The sequence below is a fragment of the Uloborus diversus genome, chromosome 5, assembly GCF_026930045.1.
Source record: "Uloborus diversus isolate 005 chromosome 5, Udiv.v.3.1, whole genome shotgun sequence".
NCBI classification, from domain to species: domain Eukaryota; kingdom Metazoa; phylum Arthropoda; class Arachnida; order Araneae; family Uloboridae; genus Uloborus; species Uloborus diversus.
In genome coordinates, this window is record NC_072735.1 from 107,784,597 (window position 1) to 107,799,992 (window position 15,396).

At 30.9% G+C, this 15,396-nt stretch overlaps 1 protein-coding gene and 1 long non-coding RNA gene across 8 annotated transcripts in view; one reads left to right on the top strand and one right to left on the bottom strand.

Moving 5' to 3' along the window:
* The window catches only part of LOC129221970 (cordon-bleu protein-like 1), a 373,733-nt gene that overhangs the window by 212,684 nt on the left and 145,653 nt on the right, over positions 1-15,396 (bottom strand). The gene's annotated exons all lie outside the window — the stretch shown is intronic.
* Positions 1-15,396, top strand: part of LOC129221973 (uncharacterized) — a 152,754-nt gene that overhangs the window by 55,909 nt on the left and 81,449 nt on the right. The window lies entirely within an intron of this gene.

Consider the following 15,396-nt stretch of genomic DNA (forward strand, 5'->3'; position numbering starts at 1 on the left):
ATCTTTCTGTTGTTTCTGGGATAAGATGTTTAACGGTTTCTCAAAGGCAACGATATATATATTATATTTTGTGTACTCGATTTATATGAAAGAAGTTTTTGGATTTATAAATATTTTCGATTTGAATTTTTAAGGATACAGTTTTAAGGGGTGCTGCAGAACGCATCTTACAAGTTTTTGAAAACGTGCGTGTGTCTCTGGGTAAAATTTTTTTTTTATGAGTGATCTCTCAAAAAGTAATGCAAGACATCGAACAAAATTTCGTACACAATTGGAGCTTGATTTAAATTAGTGCTAGTTCGTTTAATGCGACAAGTGCTCCAAAGCATGCCTCAAAATCTTCTTTGAGTGATCTTATCGTATTTCTCGTTAAGCATAACTGCCACATTTCAGTAAATAGTGCAAATATTCGACTAAAAACTGATATGTAGGAAGTTGATGTCAACAACAGGAAGGTACTAATCGTTCTGACACCAGTTACAACAAGTGAAAGGTTTTATCTCTAAGATTGCCTAATATATTTTGAGAAGGAACGCAAGGAATTCGAACAAAATTGGTACACAAGTGGGCTTTAATCGCAAGTCATGCTGATTAATTTTCGACACCAATTGGTGCAACACCAAATGGGCATTGTGCTATCAAACGGTTTTATACAGCATCAGAAAAGTGAGTTTGCTAAACGTGTTGATTGCTGATGATGTCAAATTTGTAAATCACGAAAATAATAAAGGAATAAAGCAGTGCATGTGTTCAGTTCATAGAACTACTTAAACTTTTAATTCATAAACTACATTCAGAATTTTGTTAATATTTACATTTACCCAGTTTAATGAGAAAGAAGAAACCCGCAATTAAGAAAGGGAGACAAAATTTATGGAGGTAGGATGCATCTTCGTGAATTAAAATTGCGTAAACAGTCATAAAAGATAACAATTTTTCATAATGAAATATTGTTTGTAATGCCAAAAATTTATTTACGATGCTGTAAGAAAGGTTCCAAATGATACTTTGTACCAAAACTGTTTTGACTATACAAAGAATTCAATCGTTAAATTAAGACTGATTGTTAATTTAATCAGTATTATTATCTATTCATTTTTAAAAGAATGCTCCAAAATATAATAATTATGAATTCTTTGGACTCTTTAAAGAAACCGAGAATTTCATTAATTCCGTAGCAGCTTCCTTTAATACTTACAACAAAGGAAAATCAAAATTTCATAGCTGTTTAAGGCAGAAAAGTTTTATAACTTTAGCAAACCTATTTTACAAATTTTCATAATTAAACACGACTAATTACTTGAGGTGAAAGTAAGTACGGCCATTATTTTTATGATTTGAATTAGCATTTAAACAAAAGAAGCATTATAATCAGGTCAACTTCATAAGGATTCTGAAGCTAATTATAAATTGCATTTGTTGTTAAAAATGGACACAAAAGGCGTACAAATTCTTATGCATACAAAGTAAAACCATCTCAATTGCAATTTGTACGAATTTTACGATTTTATTTTGAAAGAAACTTGATTATTCTGCGCAAATATTTGGTACCGAGAATTATTTCATGGCATTGTTTAAATAGAACTGTCGAGCTATCGAGTTGATAGGTGTGAAAAAGTAAAAACCAATTAATACTCATTTTTGTGTAAAATGGAAGTGACTAATGCAAGATTGAAGCAAATGAGGGAAAATTTCAACAATAGTCTGATTGCTTGCTCTTCAAATACAATACGGATTTTCAAAATGAAACCTTACATTATAAAACAATAAAAAATTCTAAGGAGAAATAATAGAACTCAGCTAAATAAAAACTGCATCTATAGGAAGATGTTTCTATTTTTAAGAAAACATTTAAAAATGAACTAAGTTTGAAAATTTTTCGTCATAACCCTACTAGTTTTCGTTAAAATTATTGTTTTGGCTGACTACTGTTTCGAGATTTTTATTAAACTCAGTTATTGCACTTTTAATATGATAAAAAAAGATAAGAAAACTGGAGGACTTATTTACCGGAAAAAATTTACAACTAATCTAGTAAATGAGTAAAATAAGTATTACATAAATAAATTGATACATTGAGAAATGAGAAAAATACAATATTTTTCTCTGCACAAGTAGATGCTTGTATTCACTCGCATCAGAATAATATTTTTATGTCTGAGAATATGAAAAAATATTTAATCAGCAAAATAAGTGCAATACTTTCATCCTTCTTAAATATGAGTTACTTTATTATTCTATTTATAAAGAAAAGATTTCAAGAAATAATTTCAACCTTCCTGCGCCTACTATTCATTGCTTGAAGGAAATCTTCGGCTAAATAAGTTTAATGGAAAAAAAAACCTCTACCGAGGAAAAGAAAAAAGAAAGACTGAGATAATAACAACAAATTTTTCACTTTTTTTGGGGGGGGGGATTGTCTCACTATCAAATTTTTTAGTCGAACATTCTCTTTCTCCTGAAAAAAAATCGACTCGTGTACCACAAAATAGCTATCATGTAAAGTATATGATATCGCAACTATTGATAATCTAGAGATAAGTAAAACGGGATTTGCACAAATATTCTTGTTGCAATGAAATTTCATTTTCGAAGAGCACTCATAACTATCAGAATAGATCGTAAAGCCTTTTGATTTCATTCCATTGCGCAAATAATTCCACAGCTGTTTCACATCATGGCACAAACACATGTTCTGATGTTTGTGCTGAAAATCGTGATTTGTTCTTTCGCGGAATCGACTATCTGAATTTTATTTAGTAACTAGCTGTGTTGCATGATCCACCTCGAAAATAAAAGTTGTGTCAAGTGAAGCATTAGGGTGGTTCAAAAAAACTTTTTTCAGCTAGAGTCCAGGACACCCCCCCCCTTTTTTTTTGGACTTACTAATAGTATTATGCTGTAAAAGTTTTAGCTTCTTACTCAAATTTTAAGAGGGTGCTCAATGATCCCTCAACTTAACATTAGCATAGAAAATGTCACTAATTTAGAAACATTTAATTTCCCTAGCTGTTTTTTTTTTTTTCTTTTTGTAAATATTTTATTGCAATGTATATGCATATAACTCGTGTATATTACAATACGTAGCATTATTTTTTCAGTTCAATGTATTTTTTAACCCCCCTTCCCCATACTTATGAAGTTTAGGGGAGGAGGTTGAGCACCCTCTTTCAGTTGAAATAGTAATATAATGGAAGAATTTTAGCTTCCTATCTCCAAGTCTAAAATTATTTAGGGGTGTCCTGTTATCTAGGAGAAACTTTTTTTTACATGTATTTTTGAACCACCCTAAGCATGTTAAACAATCAGGCTTGAATGAAAGAAAAAAAAATAGTATCAAATTCGTCGACAACGCAACGTGTAGAAAAGAGGAATTTTATGGCTCAAAACTTTAAATTTAGATCCGTTTGGATTTTTTTTTTTCAAATATTCAGTCATTGTTATTAATAGTAATTGAAGCAATATGTTTTACGGTTTTTCTGGCGAAAGCCCCCGAAAAGGAATTAATTCTTGAGCATCAAAAGACTTGTGTGTCATATTTGACAAAGGATTTGTTTAAGGCAATGGTGCCCAATCTACGGCCCGAGGATAACATCCAGCCCGCGGCGCTGATACGTGTGGCCCGTTGTTTTGTTTAATGTTACTCATCGAAAAGCACAAATCATGACAATGTTACAAATTTAGAGCCAAATATTCAGAAACAGGTTTGTGAAAAACAGATGCATTTAATTAAAGAAGAATAGCAATTAAAACAACAAAAACTGGTTTTTTAATTTTCTTTCCTTTTCCATGTTTTCCCATGTTATTTAGAAAAGGTTTAAATGTTTTAAAATTTATAAGTGCTTTGACTCGGGAGAATCATTTAGGTATGAAGTACTTTCCTCGCGTAGAAAAAAGTTAAGCAGTTAGCATCGTTGGTATATTCAAACATTTAGAGCATAAAAGTACATTTTTGAAAAAGTGTACCCTCACAAGCGAAACTGCTCAAGCTGTAAACGACAAGATATCTAACTCAGTAAAACAATATTCGTTATTCATAAAATACACCTCCAGCTCAGTCATTCCTGCCATTTTCTGCCTTACCCCTGACTCAGGACGGTCACTTACTGCAAAATACCTAGCTTTGCCTTCAATCTTTGAGTTGATCCGCATCATTGCTGCGGTCACTTGTTTGGTGCGCTGATTCTACATTAGCTACCAGTTTGTTTGGCTCTCTTGGCTCCTTTATAGGTTTTCCGCCTCCAGCTCAGTTATTTCCTATTCCGAGCTGATGACTGCTAAAAAGCACGAAACTGCAGTCCTCGGATGGAATGACTGAGCTGGCGGAATATTTCATGTTTTTCTACCTTAGCCCTGGCTTAGGGCGGTCACTTACTCCAAAATATTCGTTATTCTTTTCATGCACTTCTCTAATTCGAGCCTTTAATTGTTTTACTTTCGAGGAATTTTTACTTGAAAACGAATTGCCGTTTTTTAAAGTAGGTATAAGACCGTGGAGATTTTATCACCGTTTCAAGAAAAGATCTCTCATTTCCGAACATCGGTGCTTCTTATTTTACTTTAGACATTAATTTAATTATTTATTACTTCAACATTTTTGCAAAAATAACGAAACGAATTAACATAAAATGACGGAAAAATAGTTTTGAGATTTGTGCAGGGTTGTTTGGTTTAAACCAAGTGGTCTTTTTTTAAAAAAAACATGTGGTTTTTCTCAAAAATGCTTTTCTTTGAAAATGTTATTGTTTTTCCCCAAATGTTTTCATAAATTTTACCCATTGTTGCAAAGAGTTAACTCTAATTAATACAATGTAACTAGGAAAGTTTTATAGATAAATTACAGATTTAATAAATTTAGAAACTTGTGTCTTTTAAGGTAATTCAAATTTGCTAAATAGTTTTTATTTTGTTTCTTTCTTTTTTTAAATCTATGCAGCTTTGCTTTTCTATTAGGTACATAAATATACCAGGCAGACCAACTAAGTATTCCTAAAATTATATGGAAAAAAAATCCAAGTAGCTCTTTTATAATTTTTAATTGTCATTATTTTTCAGTCTTTTTCATTTCAAAATACTCCAAAAAGCATATTTCAACCAAAACTTCATGACCTTCACCTAATCTGCTTGATTATTTAAGATTTATTGAGATAGATTATGTACCATTGAAGCGATGCATATGTAAAAATATATTAACACTAGAATATTTAAATGACAAGAGAAAAAATCAAGTAACTAAAGAAGTCCAAGATTTTTAGAGTAGGCATAAAATTGCGTTTATACCTGCACTCTTTTTGCATCCCCGATAGACGATGCAGTCAGACCAAGAAAAGAAAAAGTATAAAATTATGAAAACAGAAAACATTCATGTAACTCTATGCTCTTATAAAAAAAAATTAATGCCAATTTTTCACCTTTCAAAGAACTTTTTTTATCCCAATATAATAAAAGAAGTCTCATGTATGAATGGTAGAAGAATCAATAAACATAATTTTTTTATTTTTCAGTCTTTATTATTAAAATATGTTAAAAGAGTATTTTCATTTAAGTTTATACTACGGCTTTCAATTAAAACGATTTTCTTTTCTTTGATTTAAAAAAAAAAAATTGTATTCCTAAATGCATTAAACAAGAGAAATAATGCCTACAATGGAAAACATAATGATTTTCTTAAAACCTACTTGTCCTGTTTCTATAATTATTGTCACTGATACATTAGGCAAATAAATTACATGATTTGTAGCTTTTTCAAAAAATTTTAAACAAAATACGCGTTTATCTTTTGATTTTTAAAATTGTAAAATGCACATCAGACTTAAGATTCATTTATAGATACTGCAAAATACTTTCCACCATGTTTAAGAATGCATGATTTTATTTTATTTTATTTTTTTTTTTTTTTTTATAGTAGATAGCTATGGTAATGACAAAATTAATTTTTAAGAATTTATTCTTGGGTATTTATAATTAATAATGTCTGAACTATCACAGTAAATTATTTCCTTGATTATTTATACCAAGACCATTTACGTATTGTATTTCTTATAATAGCTAAAAAGATTTTCAAACAATATTCTCCCATAGAAATTTCTAAGTATGAGGAAATGAAACTACAAGATTTTACTCTTAATTCATTAATTAATTACGAAGAAATTTGGTACAAATATGAATATTGAACATTTTTTAACAATTAATTCATAAAATCTTCTTGATTTTCCTAAAATAAAACTTTTATTTCTTACAAACGGTAATAAAAATCAAATAAACCCGGTTTAAACCAAAAAAACCCCTGGTTTAAACAAAAAAAAAGCGGGGTTTTTTGGGGTTTTTTTTTCAAAGAAATTGGTTTTTATACCAACCCTGGATTTGTTACGAAATAGTATCAAAGGAAAAAATACTTATTTCATAGAAAGATGTACTAAAAAAGTACTAAATAAAATAATCTGCAAACATTAAATTGTTTGGAATCAAGATTTTAATTTGACAAAATATAAGAATGTGACGCGTATGTTTCAATATATAGCGCTATCTTTCCGTCAAAATACTCATTTAACCGCAACAAACTAGAAATGCATTTCACTCTGAAGACAATTTCAATTTTGCGCGCAACCGTGGCGCATACAAATCGTCGCTAAAAAGACGAATGGGCGCATCTCAAAAACAAAATCGAAAAATGAGTTATGGTCACCACAGAAATGTCCAAAGTCGATTGTATAATCTGATCAACGGGCGGATCTCTACAATAAATAGTATGAAAGTTACAGTCCTTCACACTGGTGGCGGGTCTCAAGCGATAGAGTAAACTGGAAATCGTTTTCTGCAAAATGCTTAAAAGTGAGATACGTCCTTTCGCCTTTTTTAGCGACGAAAAATAACATTTTCACTGCAGTAAATTTTCATAAAAGTTGACAATAATGTTGAAAAAATGTAGTATCAGAAGATATTTGCGAATTTCACATTGTTGAAATCTTGATAAAATAAATTAAAAAAAAAAACTCTCTAATTACATCTCGTGCTTTTAGGCGATTAGCTCACCTAAAATTTCCTTTTTAAATACCAGTTCTGAAGCAAAAGAACTTGAAAGATAACGGCAAGTCCAGATAAAGTAAGATATTTCCACCCACCAGTTTAAAAAGTTTCGATTAAGATTTAAAAACTCACGAGTTTCAAAAACTTATAGAAACTTGCTTGATTAAATTTCAAAAATCGCACAAGGGGATTACTTAACTATACAATAAAATACAGGCTTTTTTTTATTCCTCAAAAAAAAAAAAAAACTTTGCGATCAGTTTTTAAAGATAAAGCTTCGGTGAAACAATACCCCGTAATAAAATTTAAAGAAACTCATAATCTATAGAGGTACACCCATGACTTCGCGCAAGTTAAAGATAGGGGATTTAAAAAATAGTGCAAAAAATAGCTAGTTCAGTTACCATAGCAACGGTAAGCCAATGGCTTAGAAAGAGCTGCTGCGTCTGATGAGATTTTTCTTCCAATTGCCTCTGAATGTGATGGGAGACTTAAAAAAAGCACGAAATAAAATCCCATTTCGCTGGTATTAGAATCATGTGAAATACTGTTACGATAGTTTTGAGATTTTTTTCACATCGTAGTTTTCTTCGACTTTTAAGAAATGTTTTCGAATACGATGGTTGCCAGTTCAATCGTTGATGTAGAAGCATTTAATTTCTACGGACCCATTAAAAAAGTCTCCTTCTTTTGTTTTGTTTTAAGACATTTCGATTTACATTTATTTCATCTTAAGCTTCAAATAAATAGCTAACTGAGTGATTCCACAGTAACATGTTGGACAATTGGACTAATTATTTTCCTTACATTTTCCTATATGTACAAATTACTTCAGGATAAAAGTTTTAAAATTGCTGACCAAATGATAGTAGGGGAATGTGGTGCAAAGTGAAAAAGTGAAATATTTGCTCTGTTTTTAGAGCCGCCTGTCTGGTAATATTTTAAATGTGTAGTACACATGCAGTCTGTTCTAGAAAGAAAAAAGTTACTCATGAAGCTCAAAGCATATCATCATACAAGCAATTTTCAAAAATGGATATTTACTCGTATTGCAAATATTTCGTTGTAAGTCAAAAATTAATTTTTGCTGTTATAAAATAATAATGTTCCTCTTTTTAATATTTAAAATAAAAAATGATACCTACTAGAATTTCGTGCAATATTTATTTAATATTGGAGCATGTATTTATTCTAAATGTTTTGTTCATCATTCAGTCAAGTGCATACGAAGCAAAGTGGATAGGGCAAAGTGAAATAGTTTGTTTCACTTGCTTATTCAATCATTTATTAAATCACTTATGTGCTCTTTTATTAATTAATTTATACTCCTTCATTTAATATTTCACTTATTTTCTTACTCATTCTCTATTTTATTCACTCATTAGTTAACTATTTATTGATTTATTGCTCCATATTATCCATTAATTTATTCATTCTTTCCTTTATTTACTCGTTCATTCGACCAAAAAAAAAACTTTTACAATCAAATAGAAAATATTTCATCAGAATAAGATTTTATTTTTCAATTTGACAAAAGAAAAATAAGAGTGAAAAATCTCAACTTTTTTTGAAAGTACAAATTAGATGCCAAAAACAAAAACCAATTTTTTTAATTAACGTATTAGAATAATTACACTGCTCTTTATTGATGTGTTGTAATTTTCAAAACAAAATTCCAATTTGTTCGGTTTGAAAAAAGTAATATAAGTTGTCTTGATTATTTTACTTTGCCCCACATTGCGCAACTTTCTTTGCGTGATTTGTTAAGCAAGTGCTATTTTTTACCCTACTGAGCATGAGCGACGCAAAGGAGGGTGATGTGTTTGTGAGTCTATGTATGTATTTATATTTGTTTGTTTGCTTGTTTCTATGTGGCGTTTCAGAGGCTAAACGCCTTGGCAAATTTTGATGATTCTTACGTCAATCGATTTGTCTTAACCTTTGGAGTGTCACTAAACACATGACAGTAATCAAAATTCACCACATCAACAACCAGTCGCCATATTGTCAGTTCGGGATCGCGTTGCACGCTAACTGGGTACGACACTGAGTGCGACAAATGCAGGTAACGCTTTCGCTGCCTGAATTTTTTGTATTACTACCGAATAACTGCACCATTGAAAAAGGTTTTATAATCGATGTGCACACATAAGATAAATCATAAATTCAAAAACAGAATAGTAGGACCAACAGTCGGAGCCCATTCCTTTTTGAATCAAAGAACGCCGTAAAATTTGAGTGGGCTCCGACTGTTGACTTCTATTCTGCTTTTAAATTTATGATTTGTCTTATGTGTGCATCGATTATAAAACTATTTCAATGGTGCAGTTATTCTGTTGTACTTAATAACATTTTAATTTACTGGGCTTATATTTTTTTATTTTCAGTTTTTTTTTCCACGCAGTCGGATTTTATGTTTTTAGTTAATTAAATACAATTATTGATCAAGTGCAGAACAAACTTGACGAAATCCGCTTTTGACTGCGCAATTCTATCAAAATATCCTCCGAATCTATGTATGCAATTTTTCTGTGCTTATTTTCCCTCGTGAAAGTTTCACAAAGAAACAAATAGTGGACAATTGCACAGAAAATGAAAAATTTAGGACACACACGACAGCTCTATGTTTCATTTGAAGTGAAATATAGTAAAATCTCAGCACAGTGAATGCCAATACAACGAAATATCCGTTTCAATGAAATAAAAGTTCAGTCCCGCTTTAACTGCCATTACATTATCTGAATTCTTCTTTGAGACACGATGGCACGTTAATAGTGAAGCCACTGTGTCTGTTGGCAGGAAAAAAAAAAAAGAAATGATTGGTGGCTTTTTCAAAGGTTCAAGCAATAATTTTGAAACAAAATATAAATATTTAAAAAAAATAAACACTGATTTCTATCAGTAAATAATTATTGTTCACTATTTGGGAGGGTTGGACGAAAATGAAATGTCTACCATTTTTTTCTTTGTTTTTTCTCAAGCAGTAAACAATTCTCAAACTCAAAATGTCAATTAAAAAAAAATAAATAAATAAATAAACATCAATGTTTTATTAACACAAAGAAATAACCCAGAATCACATGATTATTTACATCATTCTTTTTCACAATAATGACCTTTTTTTGTGAATAAAACAGAAAAAACATTTGAATCGGAACGGATTTTGAATTATCTCAACCCCAACACCACGACTCTTCGGTGTTAATTTCCATCATCCCCCCCCCCCTCAACTCCCTTACCATTAAGCTAACATGGTTCAAAAAAAAGCATATCAGAAGAATTTTCGATCGATCCAAAAAAAAAAAAAAAAACAAAGCATAATTTCGACCCTGTCCGGCAGCAAGAACTAAACTAAGGCCATCGCTTCTAGGAGCACACCCGCGGCTTCGATCTCGTTATTAAGATTGGTTCGGAGGAAAATATTCTCGGCGAGAGAAAGAGAAGAAAAACTTGAGGTTTCTATGGCAATCGCTAAGCCAAAGGCTTAACTAGAGTTACAGCGTCTGTCGCGAAAAGACGTTATTCAGGCAATACCTTTTACGGGAGATAGATGGCAGGGAAGAAAATTCCGAGGGAAAAAATCAGAGCCTCTCCACATTACCGTACTTCTTTTTTCCTTCACAATAGTTCGTAAGGAAAACGCTGCTGATGTAATATTTAGCTAAGTAGAAAAGTAGATTTTTAGAGAAATAAGTTGAAAATAAATTTCTCTTAGGTTTAAATAGACGAAATATATTGAATTCTAGAGTGTAAATAATTCATCAAATCAAATTTTCAGATTTTCATACACAGATTTTAAGATAAAATTTTTTATATTTACGCTGATTCGAATACAATCGATGTCCCCCCCCCCTAAAAAAAATTTCGGCAATACTAAAGGAAAATTTTAAAAAGTGATGTCGAGAAAAATCGAAGTCGAAAAAACACGCACACACACGAAGTTTTACACAAATGTTTACATACACAGATAGATGTGTAGATAAGGGAAAATAAACTGATTACAGGGGGCAAGAAAATGGTTTAATGAGAGGGAGAAGAGGAATGACCAGAACTAAAAAAAATATTCGCAAGTATTTGAAGTACTCACTGGCGAATGTTGTTTTTTTTTTTAATTTTACCTTTTATATTCACGAATAACAATGCTCGCAAGTGCTTAAGAGATCTTTAAAAAAAATTCTGGAGATCAAACTTTATGCAAACGAAGTATTTAATTCGAAATCGCAATTGTTACCCATCTGAGGGGTTATGAAACTCAAGTTTTCTTCAAGAAATTATTAAGTTAGAGTCAGAACAATATTTTTAGTTCTAAGATTTTTCGCTTTCCCTTATTTTTTTTTCTTTTATCACATCAAGCTTTTTATTCGTTTAATTGTAGGGTAACTAAGTAAGGTAACAATGGGCACGCTAAGACTTTAACCGAACAACAACCAATTAACAATTCAAAGTAGAAAACCCAATACAAAACAAATATAGAAGACAGACTCTGCTCCGAAGTATTAATATTTATTTACAGCACTTACCCCCAACAGAATGAAGTATTGATGCATGAATGATGAAAACATCGGTACTTACCTGAAAGAAAAAAACAAATTAGCATTAAAACATGTCTGCACAAAAATCATTTAATAAATAAAAGCATTAATTGTTTCATTTTATTTAAAAAACATTTTTTATATAAAAAAGCTAATAATAATTGGTTAATGAATTATAAAAAATGTTATAGATTAAAGTGAAAACAAATTTTTTTAGTCATAAGCGGTAAAAACATTTACTGAAGATAAAAAATTAGAAAACACGGTTATGGCGTTAAAAGCTAAAGATAAATTATTTACTAGATGAACTATCTTCTTTAGTCCAGCAAATTCTAGTCTATATTATGAAGTAGACTTTTCTATAAAGACTACTTTTTACTTTACGCCGATCTTCAGTACCTAAAATATCTACCTAAATTTTTAATTTAAAGTTATCATTTGAATATTTTGCTTGAAAGAAATCGCTATTTATCGATACATATGGTGCAAACTTTCACATTTCCACAAATTTAAATCTCGATGCTGAACATCTTGCTGTTCGTAGATAATTTTATTTTATGATTTATTAGAAAAGTTTTCAGCGAAATATTTTTCTCCATGGTGTGAAAATTGTATACAAGTCAATAAACTTAATCTTAACTAATCATTTTCATTTTACCTTTCCTTTTTAAATAACTTCAAGAATTAAAGATGTTAGTAAGTCATACCAATTTTTAAAAATAACTTTTTACTTATTTCTCCATACAAAAGATAAAAAATGTGCACAAGAAATATAGAATGAAAACACGTAAAGAACTAACTTGAATTGGAAATCATTCTTTGACAATTTGTTTCATTTCTGAAAAATATTTATTCACATTAACTAGTTTTTCACATGACTATTATACTACTTAAATATATCTCTCCACCCCCGAAAAAAAAAAAAAAAGCCGAAACATTATCACTGAGTCTGAAAAAATGAAGAAAACTATGGAAAAGCTAGTAGGGTAACACCCCCAGTAATTGGCAGATCACCAGTGTTTGGCATGTCCAAAAAAATATCCTAAAATTAGATTTGTACCCAATCTTTAAAAGTAGAAAGTCATATACCAACTGAATGTACATTTACTTTATAGATTATATCTTCAATTCATGTTACTAAATGGTAGCGGTATATAGGAAAGAAAAACAATTGTGGCTTGTGTCAAATCACCCTTTTTTGTTGCAAAAGCTTCTTCTCTGGCTTAAGGGAAGCATGCGCATCAATCCATTAAAATCTGAATTAAAATATATTTTAAATTTTCGTTGTCAAAAGTTTTGTTTAGTAGAAAGGTGTTACTTTGAGTGGGTAAAAGTAGATTTTTGTCCTTTTTTGGCATTTTTGAAATAATGATGGATGCCATTTACTGGTGCTTCAGATTTGTTAGTCTCCAGTAATTGGCACATGAGCCTATATTCACTATAATGAGTTGTGCAATATGTCATTAGTTTGATTTCAGATACCTTTGCAGCAACAATATTATATGGGTTCTACTATTGATTTGAGCCCTACAGAATATACTGTTAAATTTTTAAGAGAAAAAAAAATGTTTGGCCCTCAGTAAGATATTGCGACTGTAGAGAATCGTTTTATTTTTTTATGGTCCTTTAAAATCATCAGGTTAATGTTCCTTTTTCTGTGGAAACAGCTATAATTCGTGAAATCAAAACTGCATACCGACTAATGAAACAGCAATAATCTCGATATTTTTTTCCATGTTTATTTTAACATGGATAACACTCCAAATTTACTTTTATTTATAAAATACTTTTTCAACGTCAAGATGTGCGATATAACATTAATTAATGTAAAATTACCTACTTTGAATTGACATTAATGATGCTTCTTATGATGATGAAATTTGTAATTAATCTAAAAGTGAAAAATAAAGTGATTTTCCAGTTTTATTCACACGTGCCAATTACAGGTGAATTTGGTAACTTAATATACATATATTTTTATAAAAATATTAATTCAAATATTTTTGCTTTCAGTGAACTAAGTAGATGCACAGATGTGCATTCCTTGACACAAAAATATTTTCAAGTGAATATTTTTTTTCTAAGTAATGGAAGCAGAGATAAGTTTAAAAGGATAAACTCTTAATGTGCCAATTACTGGGGTCGTTACCCTAAATATAGAGAAAATTTTGACGCTTTTAACACACTAAATGTAAAAAATGTTAAACATACCATCGATGGTTAACTACATTCGGATATTAAATGTTTAACTTGTTTATCCTATTGCAATATTAAGCTTTATTTTGCCGCATCGCTTGACTTGCCCAGTTCTATTATATGATAAAGGGATTAATATTCCTTTATTGTTGAATATTTTATTTCAGAAATAATATACATTTCAGAATATAATTCTATATTCAGAAATGATGGAAATAATATTGCTGAATACTTTATTTCAGAAATAATAAGCAGCATCACACTTTTGGCAATGCAACTTTTCGAGAGAAATGTCTAAGACATATTAACGTTTTTAATAACCACAATCATGTCAATTTCTACAGGCGATAAATCTTTGGTGAAATTAACCGACTTTTTTAGCTTTCAAACGCTGGATAATTAATTGTCTCGGAATTGTAATTAAACGAAAGTATGCCCAAAAACTCAAACCTATTTTTGTTTTTCACATTTCCACCAAACACTGCAACTCTACAAAACCGATGCAGATCAAGCATACACATTTCGATTTTACACCTTTCGTTCCCTCACCACACTCGGGCGGATTGATGACAACGATCCGAAAGAAACACTTAGCACCAAAGCCAAAACACGAGCAAGAGAAATGAAACGTCAGGCTACAGCCAACCTCTCCCCATTACAATTTTAATTCCTTTCTGTACAACGTCCAATCATTAATCACGGAACTTCCCAGAGAGAGGAGGCTGGAGGATAGCGATGAGGGCTTGAATGCCTTCTCCATCGGAAGTCCTCTTCCGCAGCACGCTCCAGAGGATTCTCCCAAGTCGGATAATAAAGTCAAGAGAGGAGACTTTTTTTTTTTCTTTTTTGAAGGCCGCGGAAAAGTGGGTGGCATCCCAAACAACAATGACAGTGAAAGCGTTCGAATATGCAGAGATGGGGGAAGAGGAGATGCAAGGTCAAATTGCGTCTCCATCGATGGAAGATTTCTTGTTATTTTCCGCGAGAAAGCGTGGCGCTGTGTTCCTTTCGACATCCCACTGACGGAAACATTCATCGAGAATGACAGAAGTTTTATCCTGGTTGTGTGCGCATCATTTTATTATTTAAAATGCGTGATATTGGTATTACGATGCGTTCTCTTCCGTTAAAATATTGACGGAATAGGCATTTGAAGAAGGTTAAAAAGAAAAGTATACTTTAGTAATTCTGTGAGGAGCTAAATAGAAAGTTGTAGCAGTACAGGGAAAATATTGCTTTGGAACTTAACATTCTTGCATTTCAATACATTTTTTGAAAGATCAACAATTTCAATATGACGACTAAATATCTTGTTCTTCCAGGATAAATTATGCAATTTATACGCTTGATTTATTATTTTTTATTAAATATTTTGTTTATTAATTATTTCACGTTATTAATTACTAGCGGTACCCACACGATTTCGCCCGTAGCAGAAAATTAAAAGGCCATTTGGTTCACCTGTACATTTACAAATAATGGAGGATGAATTTCTCGCCAATTCGCCAGGTTAAATGGCTCGTCTATGTTAAGTTTCCACGTTATGATAATTTGTGTCCACGTTATGATAATTTGATCGGTAAAATGTTCTTAAAATTGGAATAGAAAAAGAACAAAATCGAATTTTCGAAAAATCACTTCA